We start from the raw sequence: 11275 nt of genomic DNA, 5'->3' as shown, positions 1-11275 counted from the left end.
CCCTCCTGGCCCCCGTCGCCGCTGTGCGCGCTGACATCACGGGGCCGTCGTTGTCCACACCCTTTCGCCATATTCTCCGAAAGAAGCGCACACACACACACAAAAAAAGGGGAGAGGCTGGAATTAATGTGTTGTTCGGAACGGACAGCATCCGGAGCGCTACAGCAGGGACCTCGACAGCTCGTGAATTGCAGAAGCCGGGGGGCAGCTCACGTAGATCTTTTTCCCTTCTTTCCAGCAGGTAAGACCCGGGCGCTTTCAGCGGTGCGTCCCCGCACTCCTGTGCAGTGGAGCCGGTTTGCAAATCCTGCTCAACTCCGTGCGCCAAGCATTATTTACCGTGCTCCTCCACTTCAGTCTGCAAGCATGTTGTTGTTACGGGAACTGACACTCCGCTCGGCGCAGCGCATCCAGACCTCCCTGCTCTGCTCCTGCTGCCCGACAAGAAGTGTTTGTAGCGCTTCTTGGCGTTGTTTGCAGTCGCTCGAAAGTAACACAAGATGTGATATATTCGCACGTTATCTCTTTGTTCTCATGAGGCAATCGCGTACCGATAGTTTAGGCGCATTCACATAACACTATTGGGAAAACCGTACCAATATGGCATTAAGGGTAGCTAGCCTCTACTTTTGAACAAAAATAAATAAGGTATTTGACTGGATCAGCGATGGAGTGAAATATGGACGGGCTAAAATCCTCGCTGCAGGCTGCAGATGTATTAAGGTGGGTTTAGTGTACACTGTTGCATAGTTTAGATGTAGTCCCTCAGTTGTGTTGTGGAGGATACGCTTTTAATTTCCAGGAATGCACTGCTCAGTTGAAACTGGGCCCGATAGCCAGTGCTTTGTGATGTTTGATAATGTCTCGGATATAGCATTGATGATGTATTGGTAGATGGATCTCTCCATGATGAAAGTGGTCTTAAAATTGATTAAAATTGTCGAGTTTCAAAAAGACCCATTTTGATTCTGGAAGTTCCTTTGCCGTCTGGTGTCCCTTTTCAGATTCACACTTGACATTTATGCACAAAGGTTTCTTTTTAAGTAAGACCGATTCCTGGGGGGGTGGACAACGAGACGAACAGGTGGTGAAATCAACAGCGACGCCGTTAAACTTGCCGTTGCTTTTTAAAAATGGGGCTTGCTGTGCCCGAGTGAGAATGTAATACACAGGGAAAGTGATCATCCCCCTGGTGAAGTGGAAGAGGCACTGTGCTCCTTCACCACACCCAAGGACTTGAGAGAGACGCTGGGAAAATCGGTCTCTGCTCCGTCGCACAATGCAGTAGGTTGCGTTTTTCCGACCTAGTTTGCAATAGGGCTTGCTCTTTGTGTGATCAGTTGTGTGTATCCTGACAGTTGTTGCCTGACGTGGGTAAGAGCCCTTCTCTGGAGGCTGTACAGTTAAGAGGTTGCGGGCAAAGTTTTTACTATGTGTTTGTCTTTCTGCCAGTGCCCCTAGCCTTTGGGTCATAAAATTTGCAAAGGCAACAGTAAAGGCGTCACAGCCCTCCAGTGTTATTTTTCTAGGGGTAATGAAAACTACGGGACAATTACAACCGCCGTTTTAACATGGGCACTAAACGACATTGTAACGTCTTCTTTTTAATATTGGCTTTGGCTGATGGGTTGCCTGGCAAGCACAGTGGTGTAAGACTTCGATATCATAGTGGATGAATCTGACTTGTTTTCTCACTAAGGTCATGGGTGTTTTGTACAGTATAACGTATACGAATGTGAGATGCACATGTAGCAAGCAAAAACAACAACAACAACAACAACAACAAACTTTCTCATAACGCAATATATTTTTGTATCTGATACAGCACAAAAGACATTTTGACGAAGGAGCATTGCGTATTACTGCTCAGCTCTGTTTCCGAGTTTGTGTTTTAGCGCCGTTAATAACCAAGTGGAAGTCTGAGTACCCCAGTGAGTAACTTTAAAGGATTACATGGCATCACATGCTCTTGATGTTAGACATCATTACCATTGTTTTTATTTTAATTTAAGTGACAACAACAATGAATCACACTTTTAAAAAAATGATATCTTAATGTTTTACAGTACTTCAGAATTGCCTTCAGTTTTGACAATGCCAGAGTCATTAAATTTGGGCTTTGTATTAAAAGGGCATCTTTATTTTCTACTCAGAATATATTCATATGTCAAATTTTTTTATATACAAATATTTATCATGATATTGAGCATCAGGAGGTCCTCTGAAATATTTCAAATGGCATGCATTGAATCACAGCATCCTGGCATGAAACAGTAAACTGAAGGGTATGCAGATCTGTTTGAAATATAGAAAATAAACTCATTTTTAAATCATAGTAGTTACACAGCTCATTACTGTAGTCCTGACCTGCAGTTTGGCAAATTAAAACCAAATGCATCAAAAAAACTAGAGGAGAGTAAAATTTAATGATGGAAGTATCTACAGAAACCTCAAAAAAATTCTGGGGTGCATAATGAAGTGAGACATTTGTGACTTCTACTAAATTAAAATGAAAAAGGCAGTGATGAGATGTGGGTAGGGTGGTGCAGTGATTAGCATTGCTTCACTGGGGTCCTGGGCTCAATTCCTCAGGTGCCATCTGTGTGGAGTTTGTACATGAGGGTTTCCTTGAGGGACTCGGGGTGTTCTCCCACAGTCTGGAGACATACCTTTAGGTAATTGGCTACTGGGAAAATTGGCCCTGGTGCGAGTGTGTGTTCATGTTTGTCTCTGTGTGCTCTGTGATGGACTGGCATCCCATCCAGGGTGTATCCTGCTTTTGCTTGCCAGGAATAGGCTCTGTCCCCTGCGACCCTGTACTGGATAAAGTAATTAGTAAATGGATGGATAATGGCTGGAGATCTGCAAACAGTTTGTTACCTTCCTTTGAAATAGAAATGGCTTGCCGGGCAACAGTGACGTTTTAAATCACATTTTAATTTTATTCATCTGGAGTTGGAGGAGTTAAGGCCTTCAGCGGCATAACCCATAGCCTGTTGAAAAGACTGTTCCAATGAAAGATGTTGGAATATTAATTTCTTAAATGTTGCAGCCAGGTCAGAAGAAAGGACTCGCATGGAAGATGAAATATTAAGTTAATACACAAAGCAAATGAGAAAAGAAATTGGAAGTTTGTATGAACTGTTCATTGTGGAGAACATATCTGTTAAGTTTTTTTTTCTTCTCTCTGGACTTGTCAAAACATTTGTGAAACCCCTGAATCTCATAGAAACCACTGAATTAATATTTATTTAGCAGCTTACAGAAGATGAGAATTGAAGTGTTCTGGAGCAGAAAGTTATTGAAATCCGTCTCTTGATGTTGGTGGAAGGTCTGTGTTTTATGCGTGATACAGATACAGTGTTGTGAAAAGAAAGTGCGTTCTCTTAAGATTCTCTAGTTTTACATATTAAGACACATCTGACCTTCACCTAGAAGTCCTAACAGTAGATAAATCTATCCTCATGTGACAGTACACACAAATTCTACTTTGTCATTGTTTATTAAACAAAAAATCAGCCAGCATTCAGAGGCTTTGTGCTCACCCTCTCTAAAGTACTATAGTTGCTTCTGACCCAACGCAGCTTAACTCTTTCCTTAAGTGTAATTTAATGAGGTTATGTTATGCAATACCAACTTTTTTGAAAAAATGAATTTAAAGATTTCTTTGCCTTTAATATAGTATGGTTAATTGAAATGGAAAATCTGGAAACTCATTCCGCTTCTGTCAAATTGTATCTCAAGTTTTGTTGGAGAATGACTTTTAATGTGGATTAAGCGAACAAAAGTATTGCCTACTTTGCATTTCTGATGGTCTGCTTACCTTTTTTCCCCCCACTTTTGTCATATTGCAATTACATTTGATAAACCACAAAATGAATGAAGTTGTAATATGGCTAGATTTCACAGCAAACCAGAGACCAACAACTAAATCTAACAGCACTTCAGTGAATGACATTTAAATGGTGTTGTCAGTTTTCAGCAAATAATTTCTAACATTTTTTTAAAGTGCGGTTAGCACATGTTGCATGTTCACTATATCCCAGAAAATTGTGTTCATTACCCTTTGATTGTGGAATGATACATTGGGGTGGTGATTATTATACAATATATACTTCTCTGTCCTATTGGAAAAGAATAGTCTCATTTCACAGCCGGTGAAAATAAGTGTGCAGTGTTTTACACAAATATCCTTGAGCACATTGCACGAATGAAATGCGAGTTAGTCGAGCTCTGGGATTAGTGATTATCACTGCCTTTGAACTCTGCGTGATGGATTAGTAGGGTGAAACAGACGAAACAGTCAGTGTCTGTGATGTGAAAAGCAGCACGCCAGGAATCAAAATGAGCAGAGACTGTGTTCTTAACTGGGAAAAGGAATCGGCCAATGTCAAGTATAAAGGGGCATGTCATGATGGGGGGAAAAAAATAAACACCAAAAACCTGGGGGCACTGCCTATGGTGTGGTCAGTAAAAAAGTAGTATTTTCTGCCAGTGCTGCAGGTCCCTGTATGTTCCGTGTTTGTAGCTCATCCCTTGTGTCTGTGAAATAGCAGCTTGAAGTCCCAGCTGTGCTGAGCTCATCATGGCTTCACAGGGGATTCACAGGGATCTTTCAGTGGCTACTGGCTGTTGCTGAGCTGAGGCCAAGGAAAGCAAAGAAGCATCTTACTGAGCTGAATCACTGTGCTTCTGGCCAGGGTAGCTTGGCAACCTCCTCCACAGCTTATTATACCCAAGTCCGGCTACAGTACATTGTGGCAATGAGATGCTGATCAAGTTTCTTCTCTCAAGTGATGATTACTTCTTAGAAGAAAACAGTTAATTGCACTTTTTTTTTCCAGGATAGAAAATTGTATGGTGGAGAATGGCCTAGACAAGGGGAAAAAATAATAACAAATGTTTTTTTTTAAATGGGATTTTTAAAGCATTACTCAATACAGGTTAATATAATTATCAGGTTGCCAAACCTTTACTGCAGCCACACAAAGTACACTTTTTAAAACACTTAATTTGCATTTATGCAAAGATGACTCGCTTTGCCAGTCAGGCTGAGTTATAAATAAGGACTCTTGTGCTTTCAGTTTTCCAACAGTTGGTTACGCATTGTAGCTCTTATTTAAATTGCTGCTTTGTGCATTCTTTATATAAAACTGTAATGTACGTCTGCTAATATAAACCTTGAACGTTTTGATTAGTTGCCATATTTTTACCATCATGTATATACTCAATGAAACTGGGACATTTTTAGTCAAGTTTCTCAGAACAAAAATTCACTCCGTGAAAAACCTTTGTATGACAGAGGGCTTCTTCTTTGGAGCGTCAAAGAGTTTGCAAGAGCGTATTTCCTTTTCAGTTTAAGATGTTACAATATAAAGCTCACCAGGTTACATTCTCATCAGAATTGTCAGGAGTGATACATTGCAGAGTTAAGAAATAACTTGTATTTATAAGTTATAAACTTTCTCATCACGGTTTGTTTTTGTTGTAAGCCACAGGACACCATTCGATTACCTGCAAGGCTAAATTGCTGATCTAAATGCTTTGTATCAGGATGAGTTGTCAACCTTTTTCATTTAAAGTGTCATTTTCAGTTTTAGACCGCATTTGTGCTGTACAGTTGCTTAGGCATTCAATAACTTATGCATTTGTCATAACTGCAGACAGATCTGTTAGTACTTCAGCTCTAGGCAAGAATCCTGATACTGTATATCATACAGTACTGTGTAATCTGAGATTAATTGTTAAAGACGCAGTTATTTTTGGTATGAAAGGGACAAATTGTAACATTTAAATCCGACATCACTGATAACAGGACAATATGCTTTTCATGACAACAACAAAAAGAGCATAACTGATTTTAAGGAATAGTATTTTCCTGGTTGTTTTTTTTTGTCTTCTGTTTTGAGAGTGAAATGGAATTAGATGCTTCACTGCTCTCAGAGATTAATCCAACTCCAGGCTTTTACCAAAAGATGTCTGTATGGATTTACTCCCATTTTGTATCGGGCGCACAGAACAAGAGAACACTTTAACAGTCCATATGTTTTATAATTAAAAAAAGAAACAATTTCATGTTTAATAATAATGAAAATTAAGTTGAAAAATAAAAATGGAAGAAGTTAGAACTTAGGTTATTCTTATAGTTCTATATTTCATGTGCTGTAGTAGATTCTACCACATAAAAGATTCCAAGACCCATAAAATTACCTTATTAGCAGGCCATCCTATTTTATCAAGTTATAAATATTGTTAACTGGGTGTATAGAAAAATATAGAAATTACTGATACTCTGAAACCCTTCAAATTTATTTTTTAATAAACCACAAAGATCTACCAGAAATGCACATTTCCAAATCATAGACAGTGTTTATGCCATTTAGTTTTTGAGTTTTCTTGTATCCTCCAGAAAGTACTATTTTTAACGCATTCAGTATTTTGCCACAGTTTCTGATATCTCTGATTTGAAAAATCTTAAGATTCAATAATATTTGGGTTGTGTGTCTTGGTAGCTCGCCGTGATTGTTTAGTGGTCAGTGCTTTGCGTTATGGCTGCAACAACCCTGGTTCGTATCCGGGTCACGGCACAATAGGGGCGTCTGCTTTGGGGCAGTGCGGAGGCTAATGTGGCTAAGGATCTGCACTTGTGGCTGGAAGGTTGCCGGTTCATATCCCGGCAGCCGGCAGAGGAATCCTACTCCAACTCCAAGCTTCTCTCTCGGTCTGTGTGCCTGTGTGTCTCATGGAGAGCAAGCTGGGGTATGCGAAAAGACAAATTCCTAATACAAGAAATTGTAAATGGCCAATAAAGTGATCTTATTGAATTTTTTTCACACTAAGTCAATAGTGTGAAAATGTCTATTCCGCCTTAAAGTTTCAGTCCCAGAAGGTTTTATACAGAAAGGGTGACTCGCATCATCTACCTCTTAGGTGTTGGTGTGTATTTACAAAGCGTATCAGCTGGAGATGTGAAGAAGTAAGTAAGTACTTCAAGTGCCATTCAAACATTTCTGGTCTTTTCTGGGAATGTCTTTTTACTATCTTAACATTTATCTGTTTATCTTGTGTCTTATCCTTATCTATCCTTCTTCTCTATGAGTATGTAGTGCTTCAGAAAGAGAATCAATTAAGCAATTATTATTATAATTATTATTACCTTAGTGTAAATTATGTAATACTGTTTCCAGTGTGCTCAATTCACTGTTTTGAGGAACTTCTTTTGTGTGTATCCTTTTCTTTGTCACTCAATCATGGTGGCATTACAAATTATGAATAAAATTCCTGCGGCTCATACTAACATTTCCTATTCTTTGTCCCAGACAGTTGCAGTATTTATGTACACCTGGTCTAAACCCTGTTCTGTACTTGCTCAATAAAGAACACGCGATCTACTATTTGTGTTTCATAGAAGTGCATTGATTGCAAAACCACAGTACTGATGCAATAGCTAAGTAAAAAAATAAGCGCACAGATTATACCAAGATTTTTCTACTAATCCGTGACTGGAAAAAACAAAATGCAATAGATATAAAGTTCATTAAAACAATATTTAGTTTTTTCATTACGCAGGGAATTAGAAATTATCTTACTGACGGAAACAAGGTTTCTACTAGTGGAACCTATTACAAATACCAAAGGATTATTTTTCTGAGGATAACCATTTTTTTTTAGTTTTGGGAGGAAAAAAATGGATCCAGCTGTAGGTGTTAAGTGAAGGCAGAGTGTTCAAGTTTGTACTTCAGGCCCTGATATTGCTGGGAACTCCTTGATACGGTATAGTGGTTGAGCAACATAGATGAGGTATTGATGTGTATTAGGATAAACAGGCATGGGCACCGAAAGTTAATGGGATAAATTCTAAAAAGCAAACAAGGTGTGAGCTTGTGCTCTCAGTGAAATCTGTGTCAAGAGAAATTGCATGTGCACATTTAGATTTCCTAACACGTGTTAACAAACTTGTTGCTTAGTTTGACGTTGACTTGGAATAGGCAAAGGAGCTTGCTGTGAAACTATTACACAGTGGAAGACCAGGCCATCCTGCACGTTTTGAGGTAGTTGATCAGGTAGAGAAAACATATTTGCAGTCCAGCAGATGGGAGAATGGTTTTTGTTGCAGGAAAGGAAATCCGAGTGGCTGTTGAGGAAATTGTTCAACAATTCTGATGGTTGTTCTCATTGGATTAAAACTACATGGGAGTTAATCTTATTTTTTCTGGAGTGCTTCCAATTGTGTTTATTTGAATTCCTGCTGAATGAACACTTGTTATACAGTGTAAAACCATCAATATAGATTGTTCCAGGTTTTTAATATTTTAGCCCCCCCATTTCCTGTTAGAAACCTGTACCAATTATTTTGCGATTACCAGTTGCTTGACACTGTTTAATCCAGCACTTTGATGGATGATAACTTTTCATTAATCCGTTAGTGTAGAACAGTTTTTCAGGTGTCTGTCATCAGCGTTTCAAGTGGTACCTTGAAATTTCCTTTTGGTTTTCAAATTCTGAACATTTCTTCCTTTTGAAAAGCCTTTTTTCTTTTTGCAAGTGCTCGTTTTTTTTCTGTTTTTGAGGAAATTCTTTCCTTATTTTACTGTAAAACCAGCAGGTTTTTAATCCTTCCGTAAACATAATGCTTGTAAGCCCGATGTAGCTTGGCTACAAAAATTTGATGTGAAGATATTTCTGGTTTAGTTCTATTAGGCTGTCACATGTTTAAAAATGCCAGCGTAGTTTTGTTGGGATTGCCAATAGAGTCGTTGTCTTGACCCCCAGTGACTTCGCGGGCCCATAGGGAGAGGCTGAAAAGTACAGGTGGGGTTCCACAAACCCACCTTCCCAGTGGATCATTCATCTCTTGACCTGCTGCAAACTCTGCAGAAACGTACTGGATGTTTGGGACAGAGTGGGACTGTTTGGGAGAGGTGAGTCCCTCACTGACAGGAAAGCACCAGCAGGTACCTAGGAAGTTGGAGGGGCTTGCTGTTGGAGAGAGAGCCCTTGTCAGCCTCATGGCTGCCTCTTTGTGTCAAGCCAATCGTAACCTTCTGCTTGGGTAACCGCAGTCGCAGTCGGCCGACAGCATCAGGATCGTAGCACTCCACCTGCACTCATATCCAGCAGTGCTTGATCTTAATTGAACCGGTCATCAAGGGCCCCCTACCATCTTCAGTGCTGCGTAATCATGTCTCTAAACGTAATGGTGAAATCTGCTGAGACAGCGTCTGCCACCTCCATCAGTCTGGCCTGAGCTGGTTAACTTTCCTGTGGAAGAGTGATCTTGTATTCCTCCTACAGAATCCTGGATACTGGATGAATCTGTCCCATGGCTCTCACATGCTGTAGTGAGCACATGTGGTGGCTCAAAGTCCTACTAAGTGACTTTACATTGGTGTTCCCATTGTTTTTGTCCTCTACCTGTAGGTGTATATGGAATTAACAGTTCACTGGTATTCTCTGCTGACAGACCATTCAAGCCATTAATGATGAACAGCGGTATTTTATTTTTCTGTCTCAAATCCATAGGGTGTCAGTGCAAGGTAGCTAAAACGGGAGATATTTGTTCATACATTTTAGTTTTGGTGAAAATCTCCACACCTGAATGCTCTGCACCTTAAGACCCTGTTTGGGTACACCTGCAAAAGTTCATCTTTCCATTATCGGATTGGGAGAGATGAGTGGATACACACTGTGGATTCCAGTGATTGTTGTGTGGTAGTGTTTTGATAGATTTGTAGATAGCCTGTATGCTGTGTCTTCTTTATCATCCAGTGCAGGATGTGATCGCCAGTACATTAAACCATAAGTACATTACGCGTCTTTGTTCCTTTATCTCTTTCCTTGTCTCCAGTGCATCTGCAGTAACTTTTAAACATTACCCCTTGGGTATCCAACCTTGGATCCAATGTCAGAGGAACCAAGTGTACACTGTGATTACAATTCCAGCCGCTCATGCAAGATAAGCTTCCTGTTTTATGTCTGCCAGAAGCCAGCCCCTACGTTCACAAGCAGAATGCAAGGCAATGTGCATTCAGCTCTTGTTCACAGGCACAAGCTATTCACAGTGGAGCTCGTGTCCAAATACACGGACCTGACACGGTTTCTTATTAGTAGTCGCAATGCTCCCGAAAGAGGACAAGATATTTTTCTTTACCAGGACAAAGGAGGTACAGTAGCTCTGTGGTGAGATGGTGCAGTTTCTCGGCTTGCGTTCTCACCCTGGAACTTTTTGGTGAGACTTCTTGCAGTGAATCAAAGCACTGCATCAGGCGTGGTGTATTTATAGAAAAGACTCTGAACTACAGCTGTTCAGTTGCCTCCCTGGAGGATAAGCAGGAGGTGGAGAGGGAAACAAACGTCAGTGTGAACCTGAGACTTGAGAGCTTGTGAACTTTCAGTCGGCCACTTGAGTTTTCCCTTTCTAACGATAGTATTCAGAGGTGCAGTGTGGTTGTTATGTGGTGTGTAAGGTTCACTAAGGTACTGTACTATTACCTGCACCGACAAGCTGAAGGGATTGAACCTTAATAGTCTACGAGAGGGCCTCATTCAAAGTATTCAAAATCCTAAAAGACTCCCCCTCATGTCTTCAGAATAAACAGCGCAAACACAAACCAGAGGGACAAAGTAGAAACTGTACTGTATGTGAAAGTGTATTTAAAACCGAGAACACAAAGCCCTGCTTTGCCCAAAGTTTTGTGGGAATATGGAACTAACTACTTAGATGTTTCCACTGGAGCAAGGTAGTGTCTGTGACTATTATTAGTTTTGGTTATGTAGGTCCTTGCTCCTTTAAATACCTTCCATTAGAGCAGATTGTATAAGAACATGAAGGCTTTTAACTCGGATGCAGACTGATTGAGGCCTGTCAAAGTGCTGTCGTCTCTTAATCGTATTTTTCCTGTAAATTGGTGCCAGCCCTAGCTGTACTGAATGCTGTACTGAGCTGTTGCTTTGTGGAATCAGTTCATGATTTCTAACAGTTCTTCTTTTATACTTTGGGGGGGAGTTTTAATCGATGTACCCTGTGCTTTTTTATCTGTCCAGTGTTAATAGACTGCAGAAAGACCACTGTACAGTGCAATAATTTTTTTTGTACTTCATGTTAACAGCATTTTAAAGAATGTCTCTTTCCTAATAGGCAAAGTATAGATTGTTGCTTCTTTACAGAGGTGGTGAAACCAGATTTTTTCAGAATAACTCTTGGTGGTAAATAAGGAGTTTTCGTTTCCACTGGTTAAGTTTTTTTTTTCTGTGAAAAGCTACAATGCATTCCCAG

The 11275-nt window shown here is 40.2% G+C and overlaps 1 protein-coding gene across 2 annotated transcripts in view; it reads left to right on the top strand.

Annotated features, from left to right (window-relative positions):
* The first annotated feature begins 150 nt into the window (after positions 1 to 150).
* ralaa (v-ral simian leukemia viral oncogene homolog Aa (ras related)) overlaps positions 151 to 11275 on the top strand; it is a 37818-nt gene continuing 26693 nt past the window's right edge. Inside the window, exon 1 of one of the 2 annotated variants that reach the window (XM_006634389.3) lies at positions 151 to 241. The gene's annotated coding sequence lies outside the window, so the exon portion shown is untranslated. Of the gene's footprint in view, positions 242 to 1188; positions 1285 to 11275 lie in introns of those variants that run through there. The other variant, XM_015354580.2, reaches the window with a different exon arrangement.

Source organism: Lepisosteus oculatus, chromosome 6, assembly GCF_040954835.1.
Source record: "Lepisosteus oculatus isolate fLepOcu1 chromosome 6, fLepOcu1.hap2, whole genome shotgun sequence".
Taxonomy (NCBI): Eukaryota; Metazoa; Chordata; class Actinopteri; order Semionotiformes; family Lepisosteidae; genus Lepisosteus; species Lepisosteus oculatus.
The sequence above is the reverse complement of the archived record's forward strand: the minus strand, read 5'-3'. Positions and strand labels throughout refer to the sequence as shown.